The sequence below is a fragment of the Seriola aureovittata genome, chromosome 19, assembly GCF_021018895.1.
Source record: "Seriola aureovittata isolate HTS-2021-v1 ecotype China chromosome 19, ASM2101889v1, whole genome shotgun sequence".
NCBI lineage: Eukaryota > Metazoa > Chordata > Actinopteri > Carangiformes > Carangidae > Seriola > Seriola aureovittata.
The window spans coordinates 22,192,159-22,192,364 of NC_079382.1; positions in this window are offsets into that span (position 1 = coordinate 22,192,159).

The window sequence follows — 206 nt, forward strand, 5'->3', positions numbered from 1 at the left end:
AATTGTGATTTTTTTTTTTCATCCATTTGACGTGTATCCGATATCAAGATCATGTGATAATCAGAGATGAATTCACTGAACAATAATTTGTTATAAGAGAGAGATAAATAAATGAATACATGGAAAAGAAAAATGTGCAGGTTATCATCATTACACATCTCAGGTTGCATGAAGAGATGGTGACAGGAGCTAGATGGCGATGTTCC